At 40.4% G+C, this 17,129-nt stretch overlaps 7 non-coding genes across 7 annotated transcripts; 4 read left to right on the top strand and 3 right to left on the bottom strand.

Moving 5' to 3' along the window:
• The first annotated feature begins 553 nt into the window (after positions 1 to 553).
• Positions 554 to 668, top strand: LOC134603848 (U5 spliceosomal RNA). The gene has a single exon (XR_010090590.1). It is a non-coding gene; the product is annotated as a U5 spliceosomal RNA (small nuclear RNA).
• Positions 669 to 2,333: 1,665 nt separating this feature from the next.
• On the top strand, positions 2,334 to 2,448 carry LOC134603774 (U5 spliceosomal RNA). Its single transcript, XR_010090520.1, has one exon. It is a non-coding gene; the product is annotated as a U5 spliceosomal RNA (small nuclear RNA).
• An 814-nt stretch (positions 2,449 to 3,262) lies between these two features.
• LOC134603811 (U5 spliceosomal RNA) lies at positions 3,263 to 3,377 on the top strand. The gene has a single exon (XR_010090556.1). It is a non-coding gene; the product is annotated as a U5 spliceosomal RNA (small nuclear RNA).
• Positions 3,378 to 4,016: 639 nt separating this feature from the next.
• Positions 4,017 to 4,157, bottom strand: LOC134603769 (U4 spliceosomal RNA). Its single transcript, XR_010090515.1, has one exon. It is a non-coding gene; the product is annotated as a U4 spliceosomal RNA (small nuclear RNA).
• Positions 4,158 to 9,342: 5,185 nt separating this feature from the next.
• LOC134603746 (small nucleolar RNA U3) lies at positions 9,343 to 9,566 on the bottom strand. Its single transcript, XR_010090494.1, has one exon. It is a non-coding gene; the product is annotated as a small nucleolar RNA U3 (small nucleolar RNA).
• Positions 9,567 to 12,298: 2,732 nt separating this feature from the next.
• TRNAE-CUC (transfer RNA glutamic acid (anticodon CUC)) lies at positions 12,299 to 12,370 on the bottom strand. The gene has a single exon. It is a non-coding gene; the product is annotated as a tRNA-Glu (tRNA).
• Positions 12,371 to 13,056: 686 nt separating this feature from the next.
• TRNAI-AAU (transfer RNA isoleucine (anticodon AAU)) lies at positions 13,057 to 13,130 on the top strand. Its single transcript has one exon. It is a non-coding gene; the product is annotated as a tRNA-Ile (tRNA).
• Positions 13,131 to 17,129: the final 3,999 nt, after the last annotated feature.

The raw sequence follows: 17,129 nt of genomic DNA, 5'->3' as shown, positions 1-17,129 counted from the left end.
ACAAAAAAATAAAGGGAGGGTGCAATAGTAGATAGGCGCATATTACATTTACATTTGTGTAGTATTACGAAAGCACTCTTGAAATTAATAGCCTCTTTGAACTTTTTTGGAAAACAAGCAATGCAGTCTACAAACAGGAAATGTAGTTTTGAGGGATGTGTGGACAAAGTACGACCCCAGCAATCACATGGTTAACAGCTGCAGGGCTCAACAGTTAGACAAAGCATGCGGTCAACAGCATGTCAGCTGGGTACGTGCCTAATTTACATACCCACAATGCATTGCAAGGCATGATGGCCGTGTTCAATTAGCTACTAAATTAATAACAGTTTTTAAGAGGCAATACCGTACACGGTATGTTTTTTATTTAACCCCTTTTAAGGACACAACTTCTGGAATAAAAGGGAATCATGACGGAATATATCCGCCATGTGTCCTTAAGGCGGTAATAATTATACTGGTTTCTCCATGTTGCAGTTTATTGTAGTATTGCTCTCCATATGTTTAGAAGCACATGTCTGAAACTGATGTGCTACTGTGACTTTTTGGTTGTATGCTCTGGTTTCTCTTCAGACCGAATAAATCTTTCGCCTTTTACTAAAGATTTCCGTGGAGAGGAACAACCATGAGTTTCATTCAATTTTTTGAGGCCTGACCTGTGTCAGGTTAAATAATTGTTTAATAAAAGAGACCATTATAGTAATTAGAACAAATCTTTTGCTGTTCTGAATATGTCATTGCCTTCTACGGCCGAAAGGTCTCTAAAGTGTAAAGGCGATATGTGTATGGACAAGATAATGGTCATTATTTGTCACATCTTAAGTACATCTTTCTAAAATGAGATTCTTGTCCCTTATGTCTGCTCACTCGCCTTCCCTTCTTTTTATCCTTTGTTTGTCTTGGTCTTCCAATATCTTTTCTTCTATTTTTAGCTTTCTTCATGAGCTCTGGAATAGACTAGCTTCTAATATAGGGGGCCCCCACCCACCCCCTTATCCGAATAGCCCGAATTTTGTCCAAATTCACATTCGGACCGAAACGAATTGCACATGTCTAACAAATAGTGATAATAATAGCAGAATAAATAAAGATAGTAACTGTAGTATAAAATGATATGGTCTGGTTCTTCCTGGAAGGGACACTACATGTGTAATAGAAACATGAAAGGATAAGTAAACTATCCAAAAAGAATCCAATACAAATACGTGGATACAATGTTGCTAATCCACCTCTAGATGTCACTCAATAGCCGTATAAAGTCCTGTAGGAAATTGCAACATAGTAGCTGAAATTCTACAAGATATTATAGTTTCCTATTTTCATGCAGAGTGATTCCCCAGGCTATAGTATGAATCTAGGAGTCAAAATATATATAAATCTTGGGCAACAGGGAAGGTGCCGATTGGTCCCTATTATAGTCTAACAATTAGCCAAATAGCTAGTCCCTACGTATTTGTCAGCCGGCACATGTTCCCTCCATGCTCTGAGCCCAATAATCAAGTAGTGCAAGATTAGTTTCAATAAATAACCCTATGCCCAACCATATAAAGAGGGATTGAGAAACCCTATTGGACAAAGCCAGAGTAAGGTATAGGCATCCCCAACTCCGAAGGCTGGTGTCAAAAGTTAAAGTACAGTCTAAGAGCCTCCTGGTTCGGGAGATACACCAGAAAGCCCCCTTCCAGTTTGTCCAGTTCTTGTAACAATGATTATGCAAATTGTGTTAGTTGTTAAATGTCAGTTCTTGCAAATGGCCCAACAGTACATAAAGTAATATGTCCTATTGTGTTTTACACCCCACCTCCTATAGACTGTAAGCTCGTTTGAGTAGGGTCCTCTTCAACCTATGGTTCTTGTAAGTTTTCTTGTAATTGTCCTATTTATAGGTAAATCCCCCCTCTTATAATATTGTAAAGCTCTACGGAATCTGTTGGCGCTATATAAATGGCAATAATAATAATAATAATAATAATAATTTGTTTCTTAGTTATAAACAGTAAATGTAGTTTTGAGGGTTTAGACAAAGTGCAACCCCAGCACTCACATGGTTAACAGCTGCAGGGCTCAACAGTTAGACAAAGCATGCAATTGCTTTGCGAGCTGGGGGCGTGCTTAATTTACATACCCATATTGCATTGCAAAAAATAATGCCCATTTTTATGTACTTGTTAAAATAATGATAAGCTTTTAATACATACTATGATGTGTATTCATTTAATAATTAATCAGACCGTATTCTCCAAGCTACCTTCTCTCTAAATGCTTAAGGATTCTCTCTATATGCTTAAGAGGACATTTGTGAACCCGCTCTGCTACTCAGGTTGTCATTTGGTATACTCTGGTTTCTCTTCAGACCGAATAAATCTTTCGCCTTTTACTAAAGATTTCCGTGGAGAGGAACAACCATGAGTTTCACTCAATTTTTTGAGGCCTGAGTAATGTCAGGCTACATTAAGTGGTAAAATGTCAGATTTAAGTAACAAGTTAAACAAAGCATCTCATTGAAATGGTTACATTATCAATGAAATATTTGTTTAATAGTATCATTCTTTCATCCGTGTGATCATACCTATAATTTCACTTTCCTAAGACACTGTCAATAATTGCCAGAGACGAAGTAAAGTCATTAAAAAAGAATTTCATATAGTTTCAGTATTTGCTCTGGAGATACTTCTGTGTCCAAAATTTGCCTGTGAACCCACACAAGTAAAACATTAAAATATGCATAATAATATAAAACCACACGTCAATTACCTTCAATAATGGCAATTATTTTTACTCACTGAATTTAAATTAACAATAAATCGTAATGAAAGCATCTACCAGCATGCTCTCCTCTCTTTGAATATTTGCATACGTAGAATAACTACATATCCCTGCATGCTCTTGTTTCTTGAAATCTGTGCACTAACATGATGAACTACACATCCCAGCATGCACTACTTCTGGGTACACTCAAAATACACCGAGCATTTTTTTCTCATTCTGGACAGACTCAACAGATAGACAAAGCATGTGCTTAACACCATGCTAGCTGGGGGCGTGCCTAATTTACATACCCACAATGCTTTGCAAAAAATAATGCCCATTTTCATCTATGTAGTAAAGTAATGATAATCTTTTCATACATATTATGTTGTGTGCAAGTTTATGTGATAATTAATTATGCCGGATTCTCCGAGCTACGTCTTAACTAAGGATTTCTCTATATGCTTAAGAGGATATTTATGAACCCGGTCTGCTACTGAGAGTTAAGTTTATCATACTCTGGTTTCTCTTCAGACCGAATAAATCTTTCGCCTTTTACTAAAGATTTCCGTGGAGAGGAACAACCATGAGTTTCACTCAATTTTTAGAGGCCTGACACGTATCAGGCTACATAACAAATGTATAAAATCAGATTTAAATAACAAACTAAACAATGGAATTAGCTTCAATGGTAATGTTACCAACTAAATTCTAGGGAAAAAAATAAATTGTACATGCATGATTAAATATTACAGTATTGTTTTACAGTGTCATTTGTTCATCCATATAATCCTACCAGTAAGTTCAGTTTCCAGAGACAAAATAAAGTCATTAATTAGAAATGTCACATATTTCTCAGAATTTAATCTGGAGATTATTTTATGTCCAAGATGTTAAAATTGTAAAGTGTTACAGAGCAATAGTAGCAATAGTAAAAATCTCCCAGCATGCTTAACTGTCCTGGAATCAGGGCACATACAAACTGACAGGTGTCAAATCTTTGGGTATCAGTAAGTACCATTAAGTTCTGTAGACAGGGGACTGCAAATCAGGAATAACACAATACATGTTTAGAGACAAGGCGAAGTAATATTCTAAAAGTAAAAACCCTTGTCTTTTTTGCATTATATGAGTTTATGAGCATTAATTTCTTAAACCAAATAAAAAAAAGTAATTCTAAGTGAATCTTACATTAGACAAACAAAAAATCAATCTTGTTGAAAAATAGTTAACAAATATATTTTTTATTGTTGTACATGTAATATCAGTCTCTTTAGAGACTGTCAAAAATTGCCATTGCTGACTATATTTCAAGTCATCATGGCGGGGTATTGGTAAAAGTTTTCAATTAGCAATAATCACGCCTCGGATAAACCTCATTGGCTACAATACTGCCACTGCGCAAAGCTAACTCATCTAATCAAAGTGCACAGTCAACATTCAGAAAACTCTCATTTGCGTTGTGGAGAGACATGTGTACATGCTAGGTCTGTGCTATGCATTCTGGGAGGGAGTATGGTAATTACACTGTGAATAGGCTACCAATCCTCAGGCTGTTCCCAGGAGACTGAATTAGAGACAAATTGTAAATGGGATATTTCTCTTAGCTTCCTATCTGATGAGGTGACAAAGGACTGAGGTAAGCAAAATAAGTACAAAATAATGTACCTACCTGATCTAGCAGCTTCTTATCCCTATTATAAATGTTGCAGTACTGTTTATGGACTGTGTTACATTGTACAGCACCCACTTTGTGCTTGAACACAGGAAATTCAGAAATTCAGAGTGTTATAAAAGCCTATGGACATTACAGCAAATATGCTTCCCACTGTCTTACGCGGTGTATTTATTATCTAACATGGAAGGACAGAAAACAGGACTGGGAACAAGTTTTAAGTGATCAGTAAACAGTTTAAATAAAACATTTTAGAACAGATCGGTAGCAAACTTTAGTTTCTGGTGAAATTGAGATTCTTGAAAGAATTTGGAAGTGAACGGGTTAATTCACCCCATGTGTGAGAGTTTGATCCAATGCACCGGGGGACACAGGGGATTGAAATTTACTCTGTAATACTCACTAAACCAGAGTTAAAATGAGTACTTAATATAGATAATAAGTACTCTCCCTCCCCCTGCTGGATGTTAGGAAGCAGACACAAACCTTTTCAGTATGTGTACATTTAGTAAGAAATCGGACAATGTTTTAAATGGAATGCAATACATACAGCTACCAACAGATGACGTAAATACTGATAGATTTCAGAACATACACTTTGCAGCCAACAGATGGCGCATGACTGACAATTGATTACACACAGCAGGAAAAAAAGCCAACAAATGACACACAAACTAATGAAAACATAGATAACAAATGTGACAATTTCAAACACACTCTAAAGCATACCAGCTCCTGATGAGATATCTTTGTTGTTAAGATAGTTGTAATAATATTTATTATAGATGCTTGCTTACGTAATCTATTCATTGACAGAGTATGTAGTAACCACTCAGCTTGTGTTCTCTCCCTCCTACTCTCCAATTAACCCCTTCACGACGGGTGACGGACGAGGTCCGTCATCCTGGGGATGCCCTTAACGACGGGTGACGGACCTCGTCCGTCACGCGGTAAAATTAACCCCAGATCGCCGCAATCGCGGCGATCGCGGGGTTAATGGTGCTCCGGTCTGCCTCTGCATTAGAGGCAGACCGGGAGCACCGGATCGGGCTGTCAGAGTACATGTGCCCGCTCTGACAGCATGCCAGAGCGGGCACATGTGCTCTCTATACTCACCTCCGCCTCCCTGCACTTCCGGGTTCAGTGTGAAGTGCAGGGAGCCGGATCTGCAGTGATCCTGCCCCCTGGTGTTAAAAAAAAAAGTTAAATTAAAATCCCACCCCCCCTTTACCCATATTAATAAAAAATTAACCCCTTCCCTGCCAATTGATCACTGACTACAGTGATCAATTGGCAGGGATTACATTTTAATATGATCTGATTTTTTTTTTAACCCCTGAGGGTTAATTCTTTTTTTTTTTAACCCTCAGGGGTTAAATTTATTTTATTAATTAATTTAAATATTTTAAAATTATAAATTTAGCTAGCTGGGGAGGGTGGAAGTTAGTGGGGAATTGGGGGATTTAGTGTTAGGCTAACTAGGGGTTAACGTTAAAAAAAGTTTTAAAATAAGCTTTAAAAAGTTAAAAAATTAAGTAAAAAAAAAGTTTTAATAACGTTTAAGTAAAAAAAAAAAAAAAAAAACCCTTTACCCAGTCCAAATAAAAATTAACCCCTTGCCTGCCAGTCTATCACTGCCTACAGTGATCAAAATGCATTTTTTTTTAACCCCTGACGATTAACTTTTATTTATTTTTTAACCCTCAGGGGTTAAATTAATTTAATTAACTAATTTAAATATTGTATAATTAAATATTTTGCTAGCTGGGGTGGGTGGGAGTTATGGGAAAATGGGGAATTTACTGTTAGTGCTGCTTACTGCTAGTTAGGGGTTAACGGTAAAAGAAAAAGCTTAGAAAAATGTTAAATCTGTAAAAAAAAGTTTTACGAAAGTTTAGGAAACTTTAAAAAAATGAATAAGCAAAACAAAAGTTTAAAAAATAGTTTTAAAAAGTAAAAAAAGTTTTAAAAAGTAAAAAAATACATTTAATAACGCTCATTACCACTACACCTGGTACAAGCTAGCGGAAAAATGATCCCACGCTAAGGTTCAAAATATGCCTTTTGAAATACCCTGGGATGTCTTCTTTAAGAAATGGTATGGCTTTATGGGGTATTTGGATTATATAGCCTGGTAAAATACTCTAAAATGGGACATGGGCACAGCGTAAAAATTTAAAGTTTGAAAAAAATGGAATGGCTGTGTCCCAAATGTGCCCCTCCGATGTCCACATATACCTGGCAAAGGTACATACGGGGGTATTTTTGTACTCAGCCGACATAGCTGAGCAACATATAAAGTATTATAGAGTGGTGGTACACAAAATGTTTGCAAAATATACTGTGCAAACTCACTTTGTGTGTCAAAAAGGCAGAAAAAACGCTTATTACCACTACACCTGGTACAAGCTAGCGGAAAAATTATCCCACACTAATTTTCAAAATATGCCTTTTGAAATACCCTGGGATGTCTTCTTTAAGAAATGGTATGGCTTTATGGAGTATTTGGATTATATAGCCTGGTAAAATACTCTAAAATGGGACATGGGCACAGCGTAAAAATGTAAAGTTTGAAAAAAAATGGAATGGCTGTGTCCCAAATGTGCCCCTCCGATGTCCACATATACCTGGCAAAGGTACATACGGGGGTATTTTTGTACTCAGCCGACATAGCTGAGCAACATATAAAGTATTATAGAGTGGTGGTACACATAAGGTTTGCAAAATATACTGTGCAAACTCACTTTGTGTGTCAAAAAGGCAGAAAAAACGCTTATTACCACTACACCTGGTACAAGCTAGCGGAAAAATTATCCCACGCTAAGGTTCAAAATATGCCTTTTGAAATACCCTGGGGTGTCTACTTTAAGAAATGGTAGGCCTTTGTGGGGTAGTTTGAATTTAAAACTTACGAAGATGCTTGGAAATTGCATATAGGTCCAGCGTCAAAATTCAAAGTTCTGTAAAAACTGATATGGCTTGGTCTCCAATATGCCACTGTAGCTTCACAAAATAGTGCCAAAGACATTCATTGGGGATGTCTTTTTACTCAGAAGACTTAGCTGAGCATAATTTGAAGGTTTTGAACTTAGTGGCACATATGAAATATACAAAATGCCCAGCAAAAATGCAATCCGTATGTCAAAAAATGCACAAAATTATTTTTTACCACATACTTTGGCATATATTGGTGAATAAATGGGGGCATGCTAAGGCACAATATGCACCTTATGATATACCCTGGAGTGTCTACTTTTACAAATGGTAGGCCTTTGTGTTTTTTTTTTTGAACAGTCAAACTGTTATAATACCCCAAATGGAAGCATAGGCTCATTAAATCCGTCTCTCAAAATTCAACTGTGAATACTGAAAAGGACAGGTCTCCTATATGGCACTGTAGCTTCACGAAATAGTGCCATAGACATACAATGGGGGTGTCCTTTTACTCAGAAGACTTAGCTGAGCATAATTTGGGGGGTTTGAACTTAGTGGCACATATGAAATATACAAAATGCCCAGCAAAAATGCAATCCGTATGTAAAAAATGCACAAAATTATTTTTTACCACATACTTTGGCATGTAATGGTAAAAAAAATGGGGGCATGTTAAGGCACAATATGCACCTTATGAGATACCCTGGAGTGTCTACTTTTACAAATGGTAGGCCTTTGTGGGGGTTTTTGAACAGTCAAACTGTTATAATACCCCAAATGGAAGCATAGGCTCATTAAATCCGTCTCTCAAAATTCTACTGTGAATACTGAAAAGGACAGGTCTCCTGTATGGCACTGTAGCTTCACGAAATAGTGCCATAGACATACAATGGGGGTGTCCTTTTACTCAGAAGACTTAGCTGAGCATAATTTGGGGGGTTTGAACTTAGTGGCACATATGAAATATACAAAATGCCCAGCAAAAATGCAATCCGTATGTAAAAAATGCACACAATTATTTTTTACCACATACTTTGGCATGTAATGGTAAAAAAATGGGGGCATGTTAAGGCACAATATGCACCTTATGAGATACCCTGGAGTGTCTACTTTTACAAATGGTAGGCCTTTGTGGGGGTTTTTGAACAGTCAAACTGTTATAATACCCCAAATGGAAGCATAGGCTCATTATATCCGTCTCTCAAAATTCTACTGTGAATACTGAAAAGGACAGGTCTCCTATATGGCACTGTAGCTTCACAAAATAGTGCCAAAGACATACAATGGGGGTACCGTTGTACTCAGCAGAAGTAACTGAACACATAATAAAACTTTGTACAGGAATAGCACACAACAACTTTACAAAATACACATGAGAAGTTCTTTGTTATACGTTTGTGTGCGAAAACCCCCCAAAAACAGAATTTTACTCCAATATTTAGCAGAGGTTGGCGGTAAAATGGCTACGTAGAAAGTGTCAAAACAACCTTAGGTAAATAGCCTGTGATGTCTACTTTATATAAATATATACTTTTGTGTGGCAATTTTGTTTTATTTTATGGCTATTAGGCTTACAAGACAAACATACCAAATTCTAAAATCGCTCCATATTAAAATTTTATTTTACTCCTTGTGCTTTGTGACCTGTAACTACCAAAAAAAACTTAAAATCCCAGACACATTATATATTCTGTAAATCAGAACAAATAAATGAATTTATTTTTAATTACTTTCCTTAACCTGCACTAATTATGCACACATTATGATTGCAAAAACTGTAAAAAAAAAACAATATTTTTCATTTTTTTTGCATTTTTCTGTATTTTTTTTATAATAAGTAAGCATTTATATATTTATATGTTATATCAAATTAAAGCCCTTTCTGTCCTTTAAAAAACAGTATATAATATGTGTCGGTGCAATAAATGAGAGAGATGCAAATTGCAGTTGAACGCAAACAGCAAGAAAATGCAAAAATTGCTTGTGTCATTAAGCATAAGTAAGCTTCTGAAGCTCTGTCCTTAAGGGGTTAAGGAAATAGGAACGGTCATCAACAGCAACCAGCAGCTACAATAAAGCAGCACTGGGAGCCCACTTCACGCTCAGGAGAAAACACTCAAGCTCTTCCTCGTGGGTACTGAGTTTGGACACTTTAGAGCACATTTCACCAGTTACAAACTATAGAAATGATCCCTGAAAGTATAGTCTTAACCAACGGCTACTACAAGCAAAGAACAGGCTGCCAAAGGTTTCTATTACACATGTGGTGACATTCCGTACATTTCACATTTACACAAATATAAACAATATTATCAAACAACATTTTAAAAAAATAATTCCTGAAGTTTCATAGGATTGCAATGCTTTTAAATAAAATTGACAAGATTGTTGGTGTGAAATAACAATGGCTTATTTTGCATACAACACGCCCACTAGCCAATGAGTCACAGCTTTCAGTTTGCAGGATTCTCCCAAAACTCCCACACTGCTCCCATACACACAGCCACATTCTATAACAGCGACTATCCTTCCCAATATCTTACTCAGTGTAATTATTATTATTCAGCATAAGACAAGGACAGTAAACAGGACTGTGGAAACAATTTTGTATTGATCAGTAAACAGTTTCAATGAAAATTTTTAGAACAGATCTGTACCAAAGTAAGTGTCAACTCGGGATGGAAGAGGTGCAGTATCTAGGACACCGGGTGGGGTGCAAAAACTGGAACCGGCCAAGATAGAGGCAGTCGCTAGCTGGCCCAGTTCCCGCACCAAAACACAAGTGCCTGCCTTCCTAGGCACTGCGGGGTCCTACAGGAAATTTGTCCCCAATTATAGCGCCATTGCTAAACCCCTCACCAACCTGACCCGCAAGAACCTGCCCCGACAGGTAGCTTGGACCCCAGAGTGAGAGCAGGCATTCCAAGCTCTCAAGGACACCCTGGTAAAAGCCCCTGTGCTGGCTGCCTCAATCACAGGAAAAGTTTTCTCGTCCACACAGATGCCTCTATGTTCGGACTGGGAGCAGTACTGAGCCAGGTCGGGGACGATGGCAGTTACCTCAGCAGGAAGCTCTTACCCAGGAGGTAAGCTACGCCGCCATTGAAAAGAAGTGCCTGGCGTTGGTGTGGGCACTCAAAAAACTGCTGCCGTACTTGTATGGACAGCAATTTACCCTGCTCACAGATCACAACCCGTTGGTGTGGCTTAACCGGGTCTTTGGGGAGAATGCCAGGCTTTTACGGTGGAGCCTGGCCCTGCAGCCGTATGACATTACCATTAACTACAGACCCGGTAAGCAGAATGGCAATGCCGATGACCTGTCCAGGAAAATCGCCCTGGACAAGTGATCCATGGGTGCTTTCCCCGGACATCAACAGGTTGATCCGCTGGGATCCACCTGTGGATGCCGACTAGTGGTTAAGGGGGAGCTTTGTAGCGGGATCACCACTAAACCGTAAAGTGTGGTAGTGTATTTGCCTATGTTCCCCATGTATTCGTGATTACTTGTTTGTTTTACCTTCTCCCCGTTCGGGAGGCTGCGTACGAACACAGCCCGTTCGTCTCACAAACGGGGACCACCCCAATACCCCATTTAGAATTTTTATTTAGAATGTTCACACCTCGCTAACGACTTGTGAAAACCACAAACTGCAAGGGAAGCTTTGGCGTGGGCCGCCCCGTTCGTTAGACGAACGCCATCCAAGGGAGCACTCGCAGATTGGTTCTCACCTCGTTCGGCTCCCAAAAGAGGACCTCCCCAGCGACCCTTGGAGTGTTCACACTAATCAATTAGAATGTTGGCAACTTGTAATATAAGTGTGAAACCGCAAGGGAAGTAATTAATGAGTGCTTCCCTGGGTGGCCGCCATTCGTATAGATGAACGCCGGTCAGGGGGAGCATTCGTGTCCGGAAAGGAGGTGCTTCCCTTGCTTGGTTTCACCCAGGTACCCCGTGAACAGAGGCTGTTCATGCTGGTTACTATTCTGGGGGTCCCTGAGATTGATGGGGACACTCTGTGGGGACAATGGCGGTTTGGCGGGCTTTCTGTACCTGGGAGCCCAGGAGGCGGGAATCTTTCACACGCACAGGCCCTTGGGAAGGGACATGGTGTGGCAGGAACAGGGGACAAAGGGACTAGGGACCCGGATCCAATATACGACCCCTGGGAGGGGAAGGACAAAGGGAGGGGACATTGTCTTTTACCTGTTTTCCACCCCCTTGCATGGGGAAAGTATAAAGCCGAGTGTGGCCAATAAAGCTTGTTGTTGTACCCCGGGAACTGTGTGTCGTCTAGTTACTGGGGGAAAATGGGTCTGGTCAATAATTAATAGCGGAGGTAACCAGCCGGGTTACCCAGGGTCTGTTACACTAACATACTCTGCTTTCTTGCCTTTTACTAAAGATTTCTGGGGAAAGGAGCAGCTTTTATGAAATCTGACAAAGGTCAGGCTATATAATTGTTTTTAAAAAATAGTTTTTAAAAAAGAATTATTTTATGGTTGTTATAATGCCGAAAGAATTATTTGTGTAAATCTGGCTACGTATTTGCACTCCTACTCCAAAGCAAAAGTGTCTCTAAGCATCAAAAACAATGTGTGTATGGCTCACTTAACAGCCATTATTCAACACTTGTCAAGTTCATTGTACAACGAGCTCTGGAATAGACTAGCTTCAGGTTGACCAAATAGTTAGCCATTCTCTTCACTTATGTTTTTTGCTTTAACTTTTATTTTTATTTGGGTGCTATTAGCATTTTTTCAAGTGGGCATTGTTCTACTCTGTATGTTACTTGGTATTCTGGTAAGGCAACAAAAATATATGCTATATTTCTAATGTTTCCTCTTTTTTCGAAAGTCATATAATAGCACATTCCTGCTAGTGTTGAGAGTGATATAATTTAAAAAAAAAAACCATCAAATAATTATTGAAAACTACTATTCCCTGACCGGGAATCGAACCCGGGCCGCGGCGGTGAGAGCGCCGAATCCTAACCACTAGACCACCAGGGAAAGATGCAAAATGTGAATTAACAGTAAATTGAAAGACATGAACCACCTTCAATCTCAGAAATGACAGCAAATTCAATCCACATAGGAATTCCTTATAGCCTTAGAACTTAGGACTTAGAACTTAAAGGAGTTTAAGCATGCATGGGATAGGCATAAGGCTATCCTAAGGCCAGGGACTAATGAAAGTATTTAATAAATTAGGCAGACTAGATGGGCCGAATGGTTCTTATAAAGCCAGGGACTAATGAAAGTATTTAAAAAATTGGGCAGACTAGATGGGCCGAATGGTTCTTATAAATCCAGGGACTAATGAAAGTATTTAAAAAAAGTGGGCAGACTAGATGGGCCGAATGGTTCTTATCTGCCGTCACATTCTATGTTTCTATAACCATAAGGAGCACAAGGAATGCAGATAGGACGTTTCAATACATACATATAGTTTATATGCTCCCAGAAGTCAATTTTCTATCCTTTTTTTCCCCACTCCAGCTCAAACTCTATGCAGACCACTGTATTCAAGTGGATATTTTAGTTACAGCTTCCCATTGATAGTGCACTACCTGGTATCTACAGCGACAGTGGCTTGTTGGGTATGTAGGCTTCTTTCTCTAACTGGGATTGATCACTCCTTGAGGGCCCATTCAGTTGGCTCCTGTAGACATAGCTGTCAGTACCATGACTATCGTGGCCGGTTAGCTCAGTTGGTTAGAGCGTGGTGCTAATAACGCCAAGGTCGCGGGTTCGATCCCCGTACGGGCCAGCAAAGTTTTGGTTATCATCTCCAAGGCAAAACTTTCAAATAGCCAGAGAATCATGGGAACCTTAAAGGACCACTCTAGTGCCAGGAAAACTTCGAACACTGCCGACCCTTAACATCAACTCCACATCGAATGGGACTTAGCTGTTTTTATGCCAGGAATTGACTGACCGCACAGCCCAAATCTATGGAACTGTTTTGGGCAAGAAAATGTGCTTGCGGTCGGTCATAAAAGGACTTCCGTGTAACTTTTGTATTTGTATGTGAATGTGATGTATGGTTTTGAAGTTACAGATATTGTGTAAAAGTTATGTTTTAAACTGTATATTAAGTGGATTATCTCTCAGGCTAAGGGGAGGGGATGTGTGGGTTGTACCATATCTCGGATTGGTTATTTTATGCCTCCCCCTGGGTGTGGCCTGTATGTGTGAGATGGAAATAAAAGCCAGGCTGGATGAGCCAGTCCAGAGTTCCTGTTTTACCCTCAAAGTGATGTGTCGTCTCATTATTGGGGGGGAGGATTTATTGCATGCTGTTCCAGTTGACTGCTAGGAGTGCAAGCCTATTCGTATGGTTCCTATTCAACTGTCTACAGCATTCAGAGGCTTGAGAGCATTCATATGCTTCTCAGATTCGGTGATTGTGGTGTCTGCCAGAGTGCTTGGAGGCCTCAGGAAGCGCTAGGAGCATCCTTTAACGGAGGTACCAAGTCGGGGTGCCAGGCGATCCGTTACACCTTGCTTTTAACTCCGGTAAGGTAATGAAGGTTTTAAACTCTTCAGCAACTTGTAATGGGAGGGAAAGGGGCACTTTCCTGCAGTGCCAGGAAACTTGGTTTCTTAGCGCTATAGGGTCTTTAGGTTCGCCCCACCCTCAGGGTCCCACTCCCGCTGGGTTCAAGGGGGCTGAAGTGATTAAACACTCGCATTTCTCCAGTGCCGGGCTCCCTCGGTGCTGGGAAACTCTCCTCCTCCTCCCGACGTCAGCGCTGAATGAGCATGCGCGGCAAGAGCCGCCCGTGCATTCCAAGCGCCCATAGGAATGCATTTTCTTAATCCAGCGTCCAGCGTCTTGATTTTCACAGTGAGAAGCGCAGAAGCGCCTCTAGCGGCTGTCAGTGAGACAGCTACTAGAGGCTGGACTAACCCTAGTGTAAACATAGCAGTTTACAGCTGCAGGGTTAAAATCTGTGGGAACTGGCACCCAGACCACTTCATTGAGCTGAAGTGGTCTGGGTGACTATAGTGGTCGTTTAAGGACAGAGACAATTGTACAAGTTCTGATCAAAGCAAAACCTGGAATTTGACTATGTGTTCTGTTCAACCATAATTCACCTTTTTCATATTAAGTGCACCCACACTTATTATAGATATTTTTTTTCAGGAGAAGCAGGGCTTTCATTTCACATCAAATATTTATATCTGGAACTATTTAATATGAATAAAATCTAAAACAAAGTTTAAGAAATGTTACATTTTTTTAGTTCTGCGTGGCATTTTAACTGTGAATATCATAATACTGTTCGCTTTTATTGCAGTAAAATACACATATTTGTATTCAGCAATGTCTCATGAGTACTCCCATGTACAGGAACTAAAAGGAGAGCTGGGAGAAGAAAATAATGTCTGGTCTCTGAGCAGGATGGGCATCAACCCTATATGTAAGCGACAAAAAAAGGAAACAAGCTTTGCCCAGACCAAAGTGTACTGAAAACTGCTTTAAAAATTAACTTTTAAGAACTATCATTTAAAATCAGTCATAATGAGGAAGTGAGTGGGAATTGTACAGACTCCCTTAAACAGAGGTACCTTAATAGGTGCAAAATAAAGCACAATGTTGTCTAAAGCAACTATGTTGCAACGTGCTTTATAAAAAGAGAGAATTGTTGCTCTTGCTGGCAGAGACAAAGTGTGTCTCGTGCAGCTTCACTGTAGTGAAATGATTAAGCACACAGAGCAGGGCCGTCTTTAACGCTGGGCAAACGGGGCAGCTGCCCCGGGCCCTGTCCCTGCTGGGGGGCCCAAGACAGCTGCTCCGTTTGCCCCGGCCCGCAAACTATGGGGGCCCATCGGGTGGCCCATGCACTTAGGGCCACCCGGTGGGCCTGTGTCAGCAGGGGCCCGGTCGGGTGCTGTGGTGCTTTAACAGCGCGACCGGGCCCTTGCTTTTCGGCAGCCGTCTGGGAGGAAGTGACCGCCGTGCGTCACTTCCTCCCACAGAAACCGGAACCGCGCGGGAGGAAGGAGGACCAGCTGCTCAGAAGGGGGCCAGGCCGGGAGAGAGCGAGAGCTTAACTCCCAGCCACCCCAGCCAGCCCACTGGACCCCAGGGAATCCACCCTCCAGGAAAAGGTAAGAAACTGGAGGTTGGTTATCAAATTTTGCATGAATGTCTGAGTGTGTGTGTGTGTCAGTATATATGTATGTCTATCTGTGTGTGAGTGTTTCAGTATGTCTGTCTGTGTGTATATGTGCCAGAATGTCTGTCAGTGTGTCAGTATGTCTGTGTGTGCATGAGTCTGTCAGTGTCCCTGTGGTTCTGTATGTCTGTGTGTTTCAGTATGGCTGTCTGTGAGTGTCAAAATGTCTGTATGTGTGTATGTCTGTCAGTGTCTGTGTGTATGTGTGTTTCAGTATGTCTGTCTGTCTGTGTGTATGTGTACTAGAATGTCTGTCAGTGTGTCAGTATGTCTGTGTGTGTGTGTGAGTCTGTCAGTGTCTGTGTGGTTCTGTATCTCTGTGTGTTTCAGTATGGATGTCTGTGAGTGCCAAAATGTCTGTATGTGTGTGTGTCTGTGTGTATGTGTGTTTCAGTATGTCTGTGTGTATGTGTACCAGAATGTCTGTCAGTGTATCAGTATGTCTGTGTGTGTGTGTGAGTCTGTCAGTGTCTGTGTGGTTCAGTATGTATGTGTGTTTCAGTATGGCTGTCTGTGAGTGCCAAAATGTATGTATGTGTGTGTGTCTGTGTGTATGTGTGTTTCAGTATGTCTGTCTGTCTGTATGTGTACCAGAATGTATGTCAGTATGTCTGTCTGTGTGTGTGAGTCTGTCAGTGTCTGTGTGGTTCAGTATGTATGTGTGTTTCAGTATGGCTGTCTGTGAGTGTCAAAATGTCTGTATATGTGTATGTCTGTCAGTTTCTGTGTGTATGTGTGTTTCAGTATGTCTGTCTGTGTGTATATGTACCAGAATGTCTGTCAGTGTGTCAGTATGTCTGTGTGTGAGTCTGTCAGTGTCTGTGTGGTTCAGTATGTATGTGTGTTTCAGTATGGCTGTCTGTGAGTGTCAAAATGTCTGTATATGTGTATGTCTGTCAGTTTCTGTGTGTATGTGTGTTTCAGTATGTCTGTCTCTGTGTATGTGTGACAGAATGTCTATGTGTGAGTCTGTCAATGTCCGTGTGGTTCTGTATGTCTGTGTTTGTCAATATGTCTGTCAGTGTATGTGTGTTTCAGTATGTCCATCTGTCTGTGTGTATATGTGCCAGTATGTCTGTCAGTGTATCTGTATGTCTGTGTGGTTCAGTATGTATTTGTGTATGTGTGTTTCAGTATGGCTGTCTGTGTCAGTACGTCTGTCAGAATGTGTCTCTGTATCTGTATGTTGTCCATTTGCATTTGTGTGTGTATCTGTATGTGTCAGTGTTTGTATCTGTATATCTGCATGTGTGTCTGAATGTGTGTCAGTGTGTGTGTACCTTTTATCTGCATGTATGTCAGTGTTTGTATCTGTGTGTGTGTCAGTGTCTGTGTCAGTGTCTGTGTGTATCTGTATGTTCTTGTGTGTATCTATATGCGGTCAGTGTGTATCTGCATGTGTGTCAGGTAGTGTATTTGTGTGTATCTATATGTAGTCAGGGGGGCCCAAGTAAATGCTTGCCCAGGGTCCAATCAAAATTAAAGACGCCCCTGACACAGAGATAAATCTTTCTGCTGCTGATAGAGACCTGTGAATATGTGTCTCGTGCAGCAAAAAGGGGAGTTGGTCAAAAAATGATGCA

This window comes from Pelobates fuscus, chromosome 3 (genome assembly GCF_036172605.1).
Source record: "Pelobates fuscus isolate aPelFus1 chromosome 3, aPelFus1.pri, whole genome shotgun sequence".
Classification (NCBI taxonomy): domain Eukaryota; kingdom Metazoa; phylum Chordata; class Amphibia; order Anura; family Pelobatidae; genus Pelobates; species Pelobates fuscus.
The sequence above is the reverse complement of the archived record's forward strand: the minus strand, read 5'-3'. Positions and strand labels throughout refer to the sequence as shown.